Source organism: Mya arenaria, chromosome 8 (assembly GCF_026914265.1).
Source record: "Mya arenaria isolate MELC-2E11 chromosome 8, ASM2691426v1".
Classification (NCBI taxonomy): Eukaryota; Metazoa; Mollusca; class Bivalvia; order Myida; family Myidae; genus Mya; species Mya arenaria.
Genome location: NC_069129.1, coordinates 45,040,455 through 45,060,427, shown reverse-complemented (window position 1 = coordinate 45,060,427; position 19,973 = coordinate 45,040,455).

The following is a 19,973-nucleotide window of genomic DNA, read 5'->3' as shown; positions in this document are numbered from 1 at the left end:
AGCGTCAATCTAGTCCAAACTTATGAAAATAGGCTCTGGACTGAAAAAATATATATCTGGCAACACATTCAATCATAATAATGTTAGCTTTTGACTAAGCTGACAGTACAGTGACTAAAGCTGAAACAAATGACTAATAAGCATGGATAACAAAAACCTTTTCCCCATTTCTTGTCTCATACAGATCGCATTGCAACTGCATAATGTCAAATGTATATGAATGGTCAAAGGTAACATATTTTATTATCAGTATAATTGAACACAGGTTATTGTTAATATGAATGCACATTTGTATAGTTTTGGGTCACCGGATCGATTTGTTGATTTGTTGATTGCCCTTACAGAAGTATGCCAACCCTTCAGGTAGCTCATAGTGGTTAAGCACCTGACTTGCAAGCAGGGGGTTGAGGGTTCGAGTCCCGAGCTGTTTATAGCTGTGTATAACCAGAACTCGTTATGCCCTATATTGTATCAGCCCTACTTAGTTAAAAAGCACCATCTACAATTTTATTTAACAATACGTGTACATTATACTCATCTCCCTCTATATATGCACTTGTTTTCTCTTTATTCAACAGCATTGATACTGGTACTGTTAGAATGGGCGCTACCTAAGTAAATATCAAACAATATATCTTGTACATGTAAGAACTTGAATTTGATTGAGAACTCAATCCTTCCGTCTGTAATTTCAAAAAAGAAGTCGATTTTAAATCGAAACAATAACAGGATAAAACTGTTTTCATCCGTCTGATCGCGTCAATTTGTGGTGTATGCTCCCTTTCATAGTTTCAGACTAAAAGCATGAACATTGATATTGATATATGTGTATGTTACACGTGTAACTTATCACAGACACAGCTAATGGAAGTATTAACATCATTATTATAATTGTTATACGAACGCGTTTTGATGTGCAACACAATTTTTTAAATTACTTTATGTACATCTCAATATCATAAAGCATTAATCATTGAAGGTCATTAATAGCAACTTGATAATGCAGGACGTTATATGTATGCGTGCGTGTTTGTTCGTCCATCGGTCCATATGTCCGTGCGTATGTTTCTTCTGTCTGTACGTGTTCTTTTTTATATGGATGTTAAAATGTAGAGTTCCAGACACATAACCTTAATCTTGACATTGTTATATTCATATAGACATGAATATACGATAAACATAAATACAAAGACGACCACGTCGTCAATGGTTGTGACAACAATCAAAAGGATTATGACAACGGTGATGACAAAATGAACATGATATTGAAGACAAGAACTATTACGAATCTGCTGATAACGATGGAAATAATAATGATAACAATATTATTGTTATCATTATTATTTCCATCGTTATCAGCAGATTCGTTGCAATGTGACGTACCATTGCTAAATGATTATGCTTATGATGATGATTAATATTATTATAAGTATTATCACGTTCAAAGAGCATTCAACTTTAGCAATGGTACGTCACATAGCAACGAACAACGGTGTTCAAAATATTGACACGAAAATATGTAAGAACATGACTTTTAATTTTTTGCCGAAAACTGTTTGGTTAAGTGCAAACAGAATAGAGACATAATAAAATTGGGACTTTTGCAATAAAGCAAAGTGCCATACCAACTTTAATTACATACATGTACTATGTTTTAAACTACACGGTTGTTCCAATTATACTATTAAAGTCCGAAATAAAATCGATATTATAGTCACATGAAATAGGCGTCTATACGACGTCTAAAGAAACACGGTAACTTAACTGACTATCTAACAGTTAACATTTTAGATTTGCTCCATTGCAAATCTTCTTCTGTAAGAATAAAGCTTGGCAGATAAACAACTTTTATAAAATACTTCAATAAGTAAGATCGAAGAAATATATATCTTAAAGAAACTGTTGTTTTCCATTCATTATCAAGATAATAAATTGGCTCCCCGGGAAGCCGCTGACAAGATTATTTCAATATTGTACAAAATTAGCATAGGGACCAGCGTTTAAAGTAGATGAACCAATGTTAACGTGTATAAGAACTTTACTTGGGTGCGGGGGAATTTTGCGAGAATTTTACCACTAGTTTTTCCCCGAAGGACGGGGAACATGGCTGGACCAAAAGTCAAAGTCCCCGCTAATCCACGGACCTGGGAGGAGGGGGGGGGGGGTTGGGGCGTGGTTACAATTGACTGGTACATTACGTTGATATACAAGTATGCAGTGTCTATGTAAATGAACGTTACCTCCGTATTATTGAATGCAGCAAACGTATGTTTTAGGTACAATCTATGCATTACTATTATTTTGTAACCGTAAGTAAACTATAAATAATCAGCAGCATAAAATTTCAAGTTTTCGTTTCAGAATTTTATTATATATGTTTTAGATCAATCCAATCAGATTAAGAAAACAATGCAACAAATTGTTTTTTTTTATATTCATTTCTTTTTTTAGCATCACATTTACACTTTAAGAACTTCTTATTGTTGCGTTTTCATCATCGTACTGTTATGTTTTGAACATCGTACTGTCCTCTTTTCACCATCGTACTGTCGCGTTTTGACCATCATACTGTCATGTTTTCACCTTCGTACTGTCACATTTTCAACACCGTACTGTCATCATGGGACTGTCGCCTTTTTGCCATCGTACTGTCATGTTTCACCAACGCACTATCATGTTTTCACCTTGTAATGTCATGTTTTCACCATGGCACTGTCGCCTTTTCGCCATTATACTATTTTGTTTTCACCATCGTACTCTCATGTTTTCACCTTCGTACTGTCATGTTTTCAGTATAAGACTCTCACCTTTTCGCCATCGTACAGTCTTGTTTTCACCATTATACTGCCTTGTTTTTATCAACGTACTATCATGTTTTCACCATCGTACTGTCATGTTTTCACCTTCGTACTGTAATGTTTTCAGCATTCGACTGTCTTCTTTTCGCCATCTTACTGTCTTGTGTTCACCATTGTACTGTTGCATTTTTACCATTTTACTGTCATGTTTTCACCTTCGTACTGTCATGTTTTCTACATGGGACTGTCGCCTTTTCGCCATCGTACTGTCTTGTTTTCACCATCATATTGTCGCCTTTTAATCATTTTACTGTCATGTTTACACCATCATACTGTCAGGTTTTCACCATCCTGCTTTTATGTTTCACCATCGTAATGTATTTTTTTCACCATAGTACTGTCGCGTTTTTACCATTGTAATGTCATATTTTCGCCATCGTACTGTCAATGTTTTCATCATCGTACCGTCATGTTTTCACCATCGTACTGTCGCGTTTTCACCACTATACTGTCATGTTTTTACCACTTTACTGTCATTGTTTTCATCATCGTACCGTAATGTTTACGCCATCGTACTGTCATGTTTTCCCCAACGTTCTGTCATGTTTTCACCATGGTTATGTCATGTTTATGCCATGGTACTGTCATATTTTCACTATCGTTATGCTTGTTTCACCATGGTACTGTTACCTTTTTTGCCATCTTACTTTCATGTTTTCACTAACGCACTGTCAGGTTTTTGTCATGGTAACTACATGTTTTCACAATTGTACTGTCATGTTTTCACCATCCTGCTTTTATGTTTCACCATCGTAATGTATTTTCTTTATCATGGGACTGCGCCTTTTCGCAATCATTCTGTCTTGTTTTCACCATAGTACTGTCGTATTTTTACCATTGTAATGTCATTTTTTCGCTATCGTACTGTCATTGTTTTCATCATCGTACCGTCATGTTTTCACCATCGTACTGTCGCGTTTTCACCACTATACTGTCAAGTTTTCACCATCGTACTGTCATTGTTTTCATCATCGTACCGTCATGTTTTCGCCATCGTACTGTCATGTTTTCACCAACGTTCTGTCATGTTTTCACCATGGTTATGTCATGTTTATGCCATGGTACTGTCATATTTTCACTATCGTAATGCCATGTTTTCACCATGGTACTGTTACCGTTTTTGCCATCTTACTGTCATGTTTTCACTAACGCACTGTCAGGTTTTTGTCATGGTAATTACATGTTTTCACAATTGAACTGTCATGTTTCCATCATGGTACTGTCATGTTTTCACCATCTTACTGTCATGTTTTCACCATCGTACTGTCATGTTTTATCGTACTGTCATGTTTTCTACATAGGACTGTCGCCTTTTTCGCCATCGTACGGTCTTTTTTCTACCATCATACTGTCGCCTTTTCACCATTTTACTGTCATGTTTTCACAATTGTACAGTCATGTTTTCACCATCCTGCTTTTATGTTTCACCATCGTAATTTATTTTCTTCATCATGGGACTGCGCCTTTTCCCAATCATTCTGTCTTGTTTTCACCATAGTACTGTCGCGTTTTTACCATTGTAATGTCATTTTTTCGCTATCGTACTGTTATTGTTTTCATCATCGTACCGTCATGTTTTCACCATCGTACTGTCGCGTTTTCACCACTATACTGTCAAGTTTTCACCATCGTACTGTCATTGTTTTCGTCATCGTACCGTAATGTTTTCGCCATCGTACTGTCATATTTTCACCAACGTTCTGTCATGTTTTCACCATGGTTATGCTATGTTTATGCCATCGTACTGTCATATTTTCACTATCGTAATGCCATGTTTTCACCATGGTACTGTTACCTTTTTCGCCATCTTACTGTCATGTTTTCACTAACACACTGTCAGGTTTTTGTCATGGTAACTACATGTTTTCACAATTGTACCATCATGGTACTCTCATGTTTTCACCATCGTACTGTCATGTTTTCACCATCGTACTGTCATGTTTTATCGTACTGTCATGTTTTCTACATAGGACTGTCGCCTTTTCGCCATCGTACTGTCTTTTTTCACCATCATACTGTCTCCTTTTCACCATTTTACTGTCATGTTTTCACAATTGTACTGTCATGTTTTCACCATCCTGCTTTTATGTTTCACCATCGTAATGTATTTTTTTCATCATGGGACTGCGCCTTTTCGCCATCATTCTGTCTTGTTTTCACCATCGTACTGTCAAGTTTTCATCACGGTTATGTCATGTTTATGCCGTCGTACTGTCTTGTTTTCACTATCGTAATGCCATGTTTTCACCATGGTACTGTTGCCTTTTTTGCCATCGTACTGTCATATTTCACTAATGTACTGTCAGGTTTTTGTCATGGTAATGTCATGTTTTCACAATCGTACTGTCATGTTTCCACCATGGTAATGTCATGTACTGTCATGTTTTCACCATAGTACTGTCATGTTTTCAACATCGGAATGTCATGTTTTCAGCATGGCACTACTGCCTTTTTTGTCATCTTACTGTTATGTTTTTGTCATTGTACTGTCATGTTTTCACTTTCTTACTGTCATGTTTCCATCATGGGTATGTGGGATTTACATCATTGATTGTTTTGTTTTAATAATCGTACTGTCGCGTTTTCACCATCATTCTGTCATGTTTTTACCATCATACTATCGCCTTACGGTGCGCATGCACATAAAATAATTTGCCCATCATGTGAAAAAAATATCGGATACGATCACCATCATTGTAAATCTCCAATCATAATTGCGTCAAACTTGATGAAAATAATACAGATGTATAAGATACGTCTCGTAAACTCATCGGTCGTTTGAAAAAACTAATGATAGCACAGCCCTAAAGCAAATGGCACAGTCTGAAGTAAAATGACGTAACGTCATATTTACTTTATAAAAGCACCTGTCTTTTTATGAATAATAATACTTCTACAACACTTCCTGCTATTGGATCTGCTACTGCTACTGCTACTACTACTACTACTACTACTACTACTACTACTACTACTACTACTACTACTACTACTACTACTACTACTACCTGCTGCTGCTGCTGTTGCTGCTGCTGTTGCTGCTGCTGCTACTGATACTGTTCCTACTACTACTACAACAACAACTACTACTACTACTACTTCTACTACTACTTCTACTACTAGTACCATCATCATCACCTACTACTACCTCTAACTACTTTTAATTCTACTTGCTACTACAAACACCACCAGCACCACAACCACTTCTATTACTACAACTTCCACTACTATTACTACTCTTGTGATCTCTATTCTGACTATTTGCTTGCTCATGCTGCTATTCTGTAATACAACTATTCCATTCGGGATTTAACGTGTTTGAGAACCAAGGCAACCACAGAAACCCGAATATGTCAGTCTTATACGTTGTATTTTTAGAACAAAAACATCTGAAATAATATTTCACAAGCACAACCTAAAAGTTTTTCCCGGGAAACCGACCCTCCGTAGCAAACTTGGTGTAAATATGATGATTATTGAACATCAAATCTATGATAACCGAACTATTATTTGGGGTACATTGAATGCTATGTAAAGTAAGTGCAAATGTGCAACATTGATGACGACAACTAAGATAATGATAACCATATCACTGACGCAACATGACAACAATGATTACAATGATTATGTGATGACCACAACTAAGATAATGATATTTATAGTAGCAATTAGGCAACAACGACATTTATGCAAATCATGATGCAATGATGACGTGAATGGTGCTAACGAGGTTATAATGCGTAGTTGCTGTTGTTTTTTATGTTGATGTTGATGATGATGATGATGATGATGATGATGATGATGATGATGATGATGATGATGATGATGATGATGATGATGATGATGATGATGAAGATAATGATCTTCGGTTGAAGATATATTTCAAAGACACGCACCCCTGAAACCAACATGTTAGCACTTGGAGGGGAAATCTTCTATGCTCATGCGCACCGGAAGACAATAGAACAATGATTATAACACGACAATACGATGATGACTTCATGACAGTGCGATGATGGAAATACAATTGTACTTCAATAAAAACGCGATAGTACGATGATAAAAACACTATAGTGCAATAATGATTACACGACTGTACGATGATAAATACAAGACAGTACGATGATGAAAACACAACAGTACGGTGATGAAAACGCGGTGATAACAGCAGACAAAATAATGAAAGAAAATTAACATGCATTAAAAGAAACCATCCTTTTATACTACAGTTATCAATTTCCAAGAAAGAGTCTAACATTTGTTAGTAGGGGTCAGTTCCCACCAAACCTGCTCTATCATAGTTTATTACGCTGTTAAACTAGTGACTGGCTGATTTGATTATCCATGCTGGTATATAGTAGTAAACTAAGTAAAGTTATGATAGTTGAAATAATTACTACAGTCCTCTGCAGACCGCTGTTTGTTCTTACTGCAGGATTCACCAAAGTTGGGGGATTTATGGAGGATGAATGACTTGCTAACTGAATTGCCAATCTCAATAACACCTATAATAAACACCTAAATTATTTAATCATTCACTTCGTTCTATCAGATAAATGCTACTCAGTTGCAGTCTGAGGATTGAAAAATGCGTCTCTTTGTAAAGTCAAGTTTTGGTTGACTTGCCGGCAACAATGTACAAACACATATTACTGAAAATTAGAAAACTGGTAAGATAATAATAGCCGTCTCCCCGGCAATCTGTCCATTTCGATTTTTGTGTGAGTGAAATTACAAAATTTTGAGCGACTCAATAAAACTTCATATATTAATTGATTACGAACAATGAGAGAGAATACGAACGCTATTTAAGTATTTTGAAGTATATTTGCATCATGTTTAATTTTAATGAAATTGATAAAAATATGTTTTACTTGGAATATTGATGATTGATTTGATTTATTTAATTTAAACACGATTAGCTCAACTCTCATGAGTTATACACAAATACACCTTTTCGAAGACGTCATCATATCAGAAAGTTTAAATGGTTTACGGTTAAACAGACATTGTTATCCTTAAATAATTCTTTATATTTCACACAAGTTAACTACACCATGATATAAATTGGTAAAACATTTCTTAAACGAGGCACTTAATGCACCATAATCAGTTGGCTTTGACACAAAGCCCCTGGGATATAGATGGCAATTAAATTTTGGCATTAACTATCCAGCCACCAGAGTGCTAGATCTTAAATTACCCCAATGCCATGCTTATCAAACTGATCACAAGAATTAGTTATACATCATTATGCTGAACAAACTTGCATCGCGTCAGTGTCAGTGGCTAGCAGGGGAAAGTCTTATTTTGCATACGCACTGCCCTCTCCATTCCTAAGTTCACTGAGCAAGCGCATGCATGTAAAATGGAATTTTCAATGAAGTGGAGTATTGATGGTCATATCTTCCAAACTAAAGAACAAAAATTCAATGGAAGAGTAATCAAGCATGTTCATTGTGGCGGCATTGGTTGCATTAAGGTAAATACTACTATATTTTTGTTTATTTGTAAAAATATATGATTCTTATGGTGTTATTGCCTTTAACCCTTTGTAAAAGCGGATGCACAGTTTTAAAACAGTTTCTGCCTTCATGAAACAGTGTAAAAAATACCTTTGTCAAACAATTTTCGCTAAGTTCCACATTTGCATTCCTTACACATTTTACTAATTTAAAACATATAATTTATGTTTGGCTTTTCAAACAACATTATCATCTTTCTATCAACAAATTGCAATGCTATAATTAAACATTTATCAAGTATTATATGAGTTGATATGAGCAATTTGCAACTAAGTTTTGCCACGCATATTTTCCTAGCAAAGTTTATAAACGCCTTTTTAAAAATAATAATTATAATAATAATATCATATAAAACTTTTCAGAAGCACTAGTTGTGATGATTATATTTATCTTGTTTAAAACAAATATCTTTCACAATTTTCCACAAAACAGGTTTCCTTTGAAGATGATGAAAGCATTCAATACAAGTTAGAACAGTTTATTTCCGGTACGAAGCCAGGACTGAGGCAAAGCAGATCCCTGTTCTTGAAATGGTTAGATTTCAAGGTAAAATTGTTCAATGTATGCTCACTTCGCCCATTCTTAATAACTTATAACTTACTTCAGGTCGTCTAACTATTTATTAGTAAAACATTTTTATAGTAAAAGTAACCTAAGCCTTAATCCCAGGTGCATTACGACACAAGGTTGTTTACATTTCTGTTACGCTTTGTGACTCTGGCTCATATACTTATAAAAAAGTGACAGTTACACTTTCCTAATCACGACTTTTTAAAGTGACACATGGAAGCCGGGCAAATACCAAATGATTCGTATATTTGTCATGCAGCATTTTTGGCAATATTTTTTTACATAATTGGACTTCCTGTTGTTGTTCTGTTTATTTAATTAGCGCAACTAGGTATCTTTTCTGAAGTTTTTTAATGTTATGTTTGTCTAGTTGTTCTTTAGTCATCACTATTTCAATTTATTTAAATCTTTCATGATTTTGAAATGGATCGTCTGTAGCGTTTGCTATGAATCCATGTCAAACATCCATTTCTTTGTATTTAGATGTATAAAACTTAATTAATATCCGTGGTTTGAGGATTGTTAAATGGTGTTACAAGGAATGATAATATTTTAGGCACACCTGTGAACAATCTCTTTGCCCAGATTATCACTACGAGCTGCCATACTTTGTTGTATTTCAGGGATGCGAGATGCAACATATATCCCGATATCAATCACCTCGAAAAGAAGTGCATCGCTAAAACGCGGCAAATAAATGAGGTATAGTACCCGGATTGCCCATATAGTAATGTTTTAAATGTTTTTAATTTGCTGGGAAAATCACACACAATAAGTTGTAAATACAAATATAACAAGCAATTTCTTTTCACACGCGTGAAGACTACATGAGATAAATGTGAAATTCCATACATTATTATGTTGTTGAATAGTATAAGGGTTTAATTGTAATTGTTTATTTTTCAGTTACAAGGGGATATTCAAAATTTGAAAGAAAAACTGGTAAATAAAGACAGGCAGATTGCAGATATGCAGGTAATATGCCGTTAAATCTTAAATGCTTAAAATGGTAAAGCTTTTAAACTATTTTGATTAATTATTGACATGTCTTTTTATTGTATCGTAATATTTCCATTTCTGTTAAGAGACCTTGTCGGTGTTCAACTTTTAAAGTAGTGTAAATAAATAAGCATAGGCCCTCTATTTTGTAACAAGTATTTCATTATATATGAACAACCCTATAAAGAACATAAAAAAGGAAAGCACACATGCTTATCTATAAATATTATTCATAAAATGAACATGAATTCTCTGTGAATATACGCCTATACACATTTTTAGAGAGTATTATGTTTTGTACTATTAAAATGTTTATTCAATATTTCCTATGTCGATTTAGAAAAATATGGCAAATTTTGAGGCCATGAACATATATTTCAGGCAAACCAAAACAGAATGTATGCAGAGAATGATAGTCTAATGCTCAAGAGTGAAAATGGCAGAACAGACAGCAGCAAGGGCAAGGGCTTCCCTACCAAAGGTACCGTTTTTTACATGGAAATAAATTATATTCAATGAAGCTCGTTATTTCTCATGATTATTATGTATATGTGCATGTTTATAGCTTCAACTTAAGTAACAAAGTCCACAGCCTCTAACCACATACATAAATGCCGCATCTTATCAACCTAGAAGTAAATGGGGTACCTATTATGACCATATTCCTTGCATTTGTTTTAGCTCGTCTGTTTAAGAAAGATGAGCTTACATCATGAAAACGTGTTAAAGTTGATATATGTGTAAGATGATTGACAAGTATATTATAAATCATAGTAAACCAAAGGGTCAACATTCATAACTCATGTAGTTCTTATTACTAATTTGCATTTTGGTAAAATATTGTTACATCAGCAAACAATGCCAGATTCGATAAGGTTTGTTTGTCTGAAGAAATACAACTTAAAACTAGGCTGAATTCATTTATTACATATGACTGATAATATTTGATAGACATACTTTTCTCCTACCTCAGATAAGTAGATCCAAAAATTTGGCCATGCAGGAAATTAGTATCTTGCCCTCGGGCAAAGATAAAACAAAGACCCGTATGAAATACAGTTGAACACTGCTATTCCGAACACCGTTTATCCGAATTGATCGCTATTATTTTTTTTTTGGTCCCGATTTTACTCCTACTTTGTTTAACTAAATTTTTAATCTTTAATCCGAAATCGCTAGTCCGAATTAATCGCTATTCCCAAGTAAAAATTACGGGCCCGATTTGGTATTTCACACCTATTTATCAATTCTTATTTCGAACCTTATCATGTGATAGTTTTTCACACCATACTTCAATTACACTAGGGCATGGGCTTGGGGTGACAATGGAGCACAATTAGCGCTTGTTAAAGAATGAAATTGAGCACGCGTATTTTACAATCATCGATGTCAGAAAATTAGCAATTCATTTAGGTGATGTAGTGTGTATATAATTTCTGGTTAACACAACATGAATATCAATCGAAAATACGCATTGCTCACTTAACCCGCTACCGAATAATCCGTACTATGTTCCGAATGCATACATGTGCTGTCAATTTGTTTTAAACGTTTTATGTTTTAATAAAGAAGTAAAAAAAACGAATTATTTGTCATTTAGTACATAATAAATCAACAAATATTTTTGTATACGAAATATCACTCAAACCGATTGTATCATATTGGTAACGTGTAACCGAAATTGCAATCTTCACGACTTAGTATATCACGTCATCTATTATTCGCGAACGCTGTCAATTTTATGAAAGTTGTTAATCCGAAATATCGTTATCCCGAAATATTTTTTGGGTCCCTACGATTTTCAATTAACGGTGTTCAACTGTACTTTTTTATTGTCATAAAGAGTTCCAGTAAAAATACATTTTAGTTAATCGTTATTTTAGTACAGCAGGATTCAAAAATATATTTTCAGACAGCAGAAACTGAAACTTTAGCCGAAGTAGCAGACCATATGACGGTATGTTCAAGTATTAATACAGAAATATAAAGCCATTTGTCTATTAAAGTATGAAACATTATATAACAAACCATTTGTCTATTAAAGTATAAGACATTATATAACAAATATACTGAGCTTAAAATGATCATTAATTGGATTTTGGCTGTAATGGCAATATGTAGTATACACTGTAATTTTAAGAATACACCACATCTATAAAATCTAGGAAATACTTATATGTTTGGTTCGTCTTCAGGTGGCAGTTGTGGAATATACAAACCAGAGTGTGTATATTGGAGAAATGGAGGGAAACATGATGACCTTTGCCCGTCGGCCAGTCGGAAAACTAACAAGTTCTCTCAACGTAAAAAATAAACAGAGCGTGATTTTGAATCCCTTGGACAAAATGAAAATTAATCGTCGATTTTTAATTGCAAAATTCGAAGGATGTAAGAAAGACAACGTAATACAATTATCGGAAATTCAGATTCAACTTATAAATCAGTCCGTAGCTTCGTATTGTTCCAAACAAGCTTCAGACATCCAAAACCTCATATATTTGGTATGATCATAAATATCAGATAACAGGGTGCCTGTACATATCTTTTAAACCTTGTTTTTGTATTTCAGTAAGCTTACATTGTGTTTACATTTTGTAAATATTTGTACATTTTATGATTGAGTTATTTTTTTTATATACTTTTGCGTTGCCTTAAAGCCTATTTTATTTTAGTAAGTAAATAATTCAAGTTTCATTTTTTGAACAGAGAGAATCGGTCAATGGCGAAGTCGGGAATCTAGTCTTGGTCTCTCGAGAGCCATTCCAGTAGGCTAAGCTCTTACCCTACATAACTCATTATTAAAGTTCTTCCTGTGATTTCTGTGATGGAGTTTTTTTTATTTATCCACTCCTGTGTGCATAAAGCCTGACATATTTGAGAAAGTGCCGTCTTTGGTATTCATGAAATATTACATTTATACCCTTTATTGTCACTTGATAACAGTTCGAAGGCCATCATGCTTTGGCTCATCTACTCTGTGTTTATTATATTTTTTTCAATTTTGTTTTCATAATTTGATTGTATGAAATACCCCTTCTTACAACAACATTTGTGTCCAGCATAAGCTGACTCAGAGTCTGATATAGTGACATCCTTGTAGGAAATATAAATCCACTTTTAAATGTTTGCTATAGGTTGTTTAGCATATACTATAAAGTATTCCGGTCAAGAAAATGTCTTGTAAATGACGAGAACGAATGATAGAAGTATTATTATTTTCTTGAATAGATAACTTTAAGCAGATACTTTAGGTTTATTTTAATGATATGGAAAGAAACATAGAACAATAAAAAAGTATTGAACCTGCTCCATGTTTACTAATGGAACATTCACCAATTATGTTAATCATGTTCTCGATGACTTTTTTTTATTTAAGCATACTTTAAATGTACAGTTCATAACATACACTTAGTTGTTTGTCATTCACGTTGTGAATAAATTGTTTAAAACTGTATATGTGTTATAACCGAAAAATGTTCAATACTGCTATTCATTTAAATGCCCCAGTCTGAGAGGCAAATAGATTTCACTTGTCTGTCTGTTCGTCGGTTCATTCAGCTGTAACAAAACATTTTGTCACACGTATCTCCGGCAGTAAATTAGCAAGAGTCGTAAAACCAGCATGTCTAGTTTTGCATCTTAAGTTCTATTTGTCTGTTGGCTGTTTGTATGTTTGTCAAATAATCATATTTGTATTTCACTTCATCTGGTAACATCCCCGAATTGTTTTGGTTATGTTACCAAACCTTTCAAGATTTAGTTGGTAATATTCCCAGAAATATATTTAACTCTGTCAATAAATGTGAGCTGGTTAAACTCTGCGATTATGTTAAAGAATCAGTATGTATTCGTAATGTTATTCCTAGTAATTATTATTATTATTATTAATTTAGTTCATCCTCTGATACTGCTGCCTTTACGTCAACATATTTGTGTCTTTAACCATAGCACTAACCATGTACAAGCATTTGATATCAAAAACCTAAGTGTATGTGTTTAGACGATGTTCTGATGTATATGACTTATACACGTCTGTTCTGTTCTTTTCTGTGTTTTTTTTTAATCATAATATGCGAAAGTCCACACTTGTATTCAAAATAATTATTGTCAAATTGTAAAATTGCAAGAGACATACCTATAATACTGAAATAACATTCTAGTAGGTTTAAACAACCAGGAATATGTAATCTATGTCTTTCTATCAATCAACACTTATTAGAGTCAAACGTCATGGTCATAACTCATATTCGCCATTAAAATGTTGTCGTATTTACTTATTCCCTTCTAAGAGGACACATTTTATCTGCAAATATATGTTATCATCTGAACACGATTGAACACTATGTCTACTATCCTCACGCTTTGAATGGTCATAATCTTTAAACTGCCTTAAAGTCATCCAATGGCAATGACCAATCAGCTGTCATTTAAGTCAATGCATATTTCGATTGTTCAAATAATCCTGACAACATGGCGCTCAGGGGGTGGTGGGGATTAATGTTTGACAAACATCTCTTGTTATAAAATGTTTATATTTTTATTGGAAATATTACCAAACATTTGCGAATATTGCATGTTTTAGAAATGTTTAGAACAATTTTAGTCATACTTTAGATTATTCTGGGAATATTACAAACATGCTGAAAAACCTGCTGTTAATTCTAATACTATGCAATGAAGATTTTGGTAATATTTCCAGAATGTTTCATGTCCTACAGCAGCCCACGTGGAGCTTTTTCTTTTGGATTATTTTATTTCAATTCATCTTTTGATATGCCCAAAAAGGTTTTGGTAATGTTTCCAAATATTTCAAGATAATATAATTGTATTCAGGATGAATTTGAGAACGATAACGGAAAATGTTCGTAATTCATTTTGGGAATATTACCAAATATTTGTGACAATTCTAGTTTAAGAATGATATAGAAAATCTCTCGGCATAATATGGAATATTTTGTGAATGTTTTCAAAAATGTTGAAAAGGCCCAGTTTTCAATACTATACTATGAACTGTTTGGTCCTACATAAACTATTTGTGGAGTTTTCAAAGGCTTTTTGTTGAATTAGTTTGTTTTTAGTTCATCTGGTAATATTCTCAAATAATTTTGGTAATGTTACCAAATATCACGATCAAATTGGTAATATTCCCAGAAAACCTGGACATTTTATTCAGAATCCTAGCAGAAAATGTTCATCATTTATTTTGGGAATATTACCAAATATATGTGACTTTTCATAGTCGAAGAATATTTTTGAAAATTTCTCGGCATAATATCGATAGTTTTGGGAATGTTCCCAAAAATGTTAAAACCCCCACTATAACTTTAAATACTATACTTTGAAATGTTTGGTAATATTCCCGAAAGGTTTTGGTAATGTTACCAGAAATTTCAAGATTAACTTTGGTAATATTCCCAGAAAACCTGGACATTATTTCCAAGACGAATTTTAAATGTTAGCCGAAAATGTTCATAATTCAGAAAAATTACCAAATATTTGTGACAACCCCTAGTTTTTATTAATTTTAGAAAACCTCTCAACATACTATGGATACTTTTGGGAATATTACCAGAAATGTTGAAAACCACACCATAACTCTTCGATACTATATTACAAAGTGTTTGGAAATATTTTCAGAATGTTTTGGTAATGTTACCAACTTTTCAAGATCAAATTTGAAATATTCCCAGAAAACCTGAACATTATACTCAGAATAATAGCAGAAAATGTTCATCACTTATTTTGGGGAATATTACCAAATATTTGTGACTTTTCATCGTTGAAGAATATTTTAGAAAATCTCTCGGCATAGTATTGATTATTTTGGGAATGTTCCCACAAATGTTGAAGTTGGGAATATTCCCAAAAATGTTGAAACCCCCACCACAACTTTCAGTACTATACTACAAAGTGTTTGGAATTATTTTCAAAATGTTTTGGTAATGTTACCAAATTTTCAAGATCAAATTGGTAATATTCCCAGAAAACCTGGACATTATATTCAGATTCCTAGCAGAAAATGTTCATCATTTTTTTTGGAATATTACCAAATATTTGTGACTTTTCATAGTTGAAGAATATTTTAGAAAATCTCTCGGCATAGTATGGATTATTTTGGGAATGTTCCCACAAATGTTAAAATTCTACAAAGTGTTTGGAAATATTTTCAAAATGTTTTGGTAATGTTACCAAATTTTCAAGATCAAATTGGTAATATTCCCAGAAAACCTGGCATACTATGGATACTTTTGGGAATATTACCAGAAATGTTGAAAACCACACTATAACTCTTCAATACTATACTATGAAGTGTTTGGTAATATTCCCAAAGATATTTCTAATCCTACAGAAATGCTTTGAGGACATTACAAAGGGTTTCTGTTGAATAAAAATGTTACCATGCTGGAAAGGGAAAGTTGCGTTTTCCCTTTTCATTTTGCGGTTTGTTATATAATTATCAATAACAACATAAAACACAATAGAAAACTAAAATGTCACCGGTGGTATAATTCCTATCTAGTATTTAAATGTAAAAACGCCGTCGGTGTATTGATACATAAGGATTGCCGGCGGTGTCAAGAATATAAATGTATACTCATACTTCGGTAGTTTAATTTTTACAAAGAAAAACAATATATGAATATATAGTTATTTCGCAATGCATTATTCGCAACAGTATGTGTGTGATAAAATTACAGGTGCTAGGTTCGTTTGTACCATTCACTCAACAAAGGCTTTTATTGGATATCATAAAATGAATTCGATTGCCATTAAGGGTACTGTCTTATGGCCTCTCAAAATTGAAATAATTTCAGTTTTATATCAAGGAAACGAAAAAAACGTGATTTTTACGCTGTCAGATTTCGTCAGAGTCAAGCGAAACGAAATTGACCTTTTAGAATTGTTGGGATAAGAGTGAAGTTTGTGCACTTAAACTGGTTTAAACCCTCAGTAAATTTATATTTTACAGACCGTTCAAAGGCGGTACCTAACAGTCATTGATAAACTACCTAGTTTTTTGTATACCGTATGTTTGCACTCTGCTGTTTGTGGAGTTTTGTGCTGTTCTTCCATGTTTCTTGTTTGTGAGTTTATGTTCTATGGCTTTGGCGTTTACCCCGTGTCATTAAACCGGGTTTATGTTTAAACTTTTTGCCACTGAGCTTGTTTCTGTAGCTTTTTGCATAAATATTATAAACTAAAATAACTACGAGCTCATCTATAACGCATCTAACCATGCAGCATTTCTCTTCATCGTGAAATTTCCATTGAATAGTTCCATAGTTTCTTTAGTTAAGTAATCTAAGCGTGGTAGTCTATCATTTCATGCGAGTATCAACTACACATGTATACATACAGAAATGGAAATGTGCTTTTTAGATACTTCATGTTTTAGACAAATTTCGGAAAGACAACCATGTGGTGCTCATTCTGTGTTGTCGCTGTGGGGAAAACCATAGCTCGGGGACCCAGGGTTCGTTACGAATGGCTGTCCCCTAGATGATGCATTAAACTCTGACGAATATTAACACTGAAAGTAGCGTCAATGTAAAATGTGATGGTTAAACATAATACCTTTGCACAGAACATTTATTAATGTTAGTGCTATATTTTTCATTAAAACTGTGCAGACAAAATACGATCATACGAAATATGAAACATTCTGTTCGTGTAGTTTTTGTAGATTATGACGTAGGAAATAGATGTCTCCATTTGAAAGTGTGCGAACTATTGTTAATGCAAACTGCAATAATATAATTTCTAAATATTAGAATAATTTGTAAGCTATGGTTTCGATTTGGGATACGTGTAACATTGTATATAGTATGATAAATACTTATAAAATATATGAATAATATGTTTATGATCATCTAACAATTTAAATTCTATGTAGCGCATTCATATGTTTAAGTGAGTACAATATATGAAATAATTCGCGGTTCTAAATCGTGTTGTTGCAGTTATGCTACTGTAATTTGTATTAAATTCATTTGTTTAAACAAAAGTTATTTCCCTTAACGAAGTCTAAACAGTCTTGCATTGTTTGTATCGCCGGTTACTCCAAGATTGTTGCACAAACACTCATATAATTTATGAGAATGTTGGTCAGAGTACGAAATTGTGCACTTTTGTTTTGTTACATTTCACTGGGACTAGCTATAGATAAGGTCTTTGACAAAGTAAATAATGGTCTGAACAATATCCAGGCTTATATAACAATATCAGAACATTGGTTCGTAGTATGATGCATTTGACATGTAATTAATTCTAAAACACGACGATGAGTCAAGCCTGTATCAAAATGTCGTCTGCAGATATTCTTCACTTTTGTTGTAGCCCTCATATGAATGTTTTGTCATACGATATATTGTATTTCTTTATTCAGCTTATATTGTCTAGACTTTAAAAAACGATGAATCTCTGGAATTCCATATTATTTTGTCCATTGCTTTATATGATTTGCTTAACAGTGGGGTAAGCACCATTAACATATGCATGCAATAATCTGAACAGGCGTGTATGAAAGAAATATATTTTCATTGTCGTTTTGACTGTTAAATAAATAAAGTCAAACATCGAGTGCAGTTATATATTTGTACTTTCTGTTATTTATACGTAGCTATAAAATCAGAATAGTACCATTAGGGATACAAACTGATATTAATGTCGAACTTGTTCAAGTTATACATTAAAGCCAGGATTAACCATATAATCATAAATAAGAGCTTCATACCGAAAAACTAAGAGCACGTTATGTTTAGTGTTCTGTCACTGCTACCTATTTATTGTGACACTATTGTAATGTATCAAGTCACTTATATCTATACTTATTTTGTTCCAACAACAGTAAAACAATAAGCTAACAATTTCTTTCAGTAACAATACCGTGATCTTTAGACCTGCAACTGTGACTTTGCTCAACCCACAGTATATTACTGTGTGGGTAGGATAAGCCTTAGTGACTATACCAATAATTTGATATCATATTTGTATAAGTTTTCCTATACAACACTACACTCACTGTAGCCTGTGCAACCCATTTTTGGCGTTAGATCCGATAAAACACGCATGCTTCGGTCTATTGTATTAGCCATTGTCTGGACATACATAGTGAAGGTCACACTTCGACTCTTTAAGTTATATGTTATCTACTGATATGTTTAGAACTAATTATCAACGGACTCTACTCAACATTCCCATATAAACATATCAGAGACATGACCTACATATTATTTAATGTTGAAAAACGAATAAAGTTAATTGTATAGTTTGTTTCTATTGTTTTATCATTTTCATATGAATTCATATTCTAAACATAATAAAAGACCGTATGTATCTGTGGTTTCAGGTTCCAGGTAATAACTCTCTGCTATGCATATAGATTAGGAAATGGAATTACTTTGTCGTATTCGGCTCCTCTAATGAGTACATGGAACAGGTACACGTAAATAAGTTCCGAGCATAGTTACAGCTGAATTATATTCAAAGACCATCAATACCATTCAATGATTCCGCTATGCTGTGGATTCGACGCACACTAAAACCTGGTAAAGGTAATACTTTCAGGGGCTCAATAATGTGGTTTAAATAGGGATGAAATAACAAGAAAACATTATGAATCTGGTATAAAAAAGCCGCCCGATCGTTCAGAAAGTAGTCCAAGTTAACAAAATTATTAACGGCATCGTTATTAGCATTCATAAGACGGATGGATATCGATGAAACAAGTGCACGTGTATAATTGCCCCATATCGTATAAGAAGGTTGCACAACGGAAAATACGTTCATAAATATTTAGGAGCTGTTATACTTGTCAAAGTCAACAACGATATTGTTCAAGTTTTAAATACTCGTTCGCTTGTCACATTTTACCATGCTAATGAAACAACTGTCAAGACACGGAAATAATTTTACTGTCTTGCCTTACGAAAAACATACCGCATGGTTCCACCGTGCGTTTCAGATAGATTTTATGATCTGCCATTATCGTTAATGTACGATAATCATAACGACTAACTTGATG